This window comes from Quercus robur (assembly GCF_932294415.1).
Source record: "Quercus robur chromosome 6 unlocalized genomic scaffold, dhQueRobu3.1 SUPER_1_unloc_47, whole genome shotgun sequence".
NCBI classification, from domain to species: Eukaryota; Viridiplantae; Streptophyta; class Magnoliopsida; order Fagales; family Fagaceae; genus Quercus; species Quercus robur.
Genome location: NW_026088359.1, coordinates 952 through 2,500, shown reverse-complemented (window position 1 = coordinate 2,500; position 1,549 = coordinate 952).

Here is a 1,549-nt window from a genome sequence, read left to right as displayed (position 1 = left end):
CTTGGCCTTGGCCTTCGCTGCTGCATGGCCTTGGCAGCATGCCTTGTCCTTGGCTGCATGCCATGGGGGGCTGCTGCCTTGGCCTTCGCTGCCTTGCCCACAAATTTCGAGTGATTTCCCAAAAAATGAGGGTTTTTTGGAAAAGGAGGTTATTTGCCCCAAAGAGGCAGGCGTTGGGCATGGCAGGGTGCCCAGGGGCATGCCCGCATGCACGCCACGCCGCATCGCCCCGCATCGTCCCGCACTCCGGCAAAATTGCCTCGTGCCTTTTCCCCTTTTTGCTTTCCTAAATTCAGTCCATGATTTTAGAGGACGTTTCCAACAAGCGGTTCGGCGTTCCGAGCAGTTTTGAATTTTTTATGATTTTTCCTATTTTCTGGATTCCGAAAATCATAAAAAATAAAATATGTTGAATCTGGCCACCAAATTTTGACAGTTTGAAGGTTAGATTTTTCTTAGCATGTGTACAAAAAATCAGGGCAAGACTCCAAGAATTGCTCCAAAAAAGACCCGTTATTCCTCCTCAACAAATCAATGTTTCCTCGTGCCAGAGAGGATTTTTTCCTAAGCGCTCTTTAGGGGGGGAAGAGTAGGAGGTGTCCGAAGAGGCTATCTAGGCTTGGCAGCAGTAGCCCCCCCAAGTGCTGCCATGGCCTTGTAGGGGTCCCAAGGGCATGCCACGGCCTTGGCATCCCACCCACGGGGCATGCCTCGCCCTCGCCGTGCTGCCACTGCCCCTCAGGCAGCGTGCATGCTAGGGCCTTGCTGCTGCCTGCGCCCAGGGGCATGCCAGCGTGCCCACCTGCCTGCACCCAGGGGCATGCCAGCGTGCCCACGCAAGCATGCCATGGCCTTGGCTGCGTGCCTTGGCCTTGGCAGCATGCACGCAAGCATGCCTTGGCCTTCGCTGCCTGCCCATGGGGGCTGCCTTGCCCTTGCCTGCTGCATGCCCCGGCCTTGGCAGCATGCCCACAGGGGGCTGCCTTGGTCTTGGCTGCATGCCTAGGCCTTGGCCTTGGATGCATGCCTTGGCCTTGGCCTTGGATGCATGCCTTGGCCATGGCCTTGGCTGCATGCCTTGGCCACATATTTGGAGTGATTTCCTAAAAATGAGGGTTTTTTGGAAAATGAGGTTATTTCCCCACGACCAGGCAGGCAGTGGGCATCCCAGGGGCATGCCGGCGTGCACGCCGTGCCGCATCGCCCCGCATCGTCCCGCACTCCGGAAAAATTGGCTCGTGCCTTTTTCCATTTTTGTGTCCCTAAATTCATTCCATGATTTTAGAGGAGGATTCCAGCAAGCGGTTCGGCGTTCCGAGCGTTTTTGAATTTTTTATGATTTTTCCCATTTTCCGGCTTCCTAAAATCGTAAAAAATAAAATATGTTGAATCTGGCCTCCATATTTTGACAAGTTGAAGGTTGGATTTTTCTTAGCATGTGTGCAAAAAATCAGGGCAAGACTCCAAGAATTGCTCCGAAAATGACCCATTATTCCTCCTCAACAAATCAATGTTTCCTCGTGCCAGAGCGGATTTTTTCCTAAGGGCT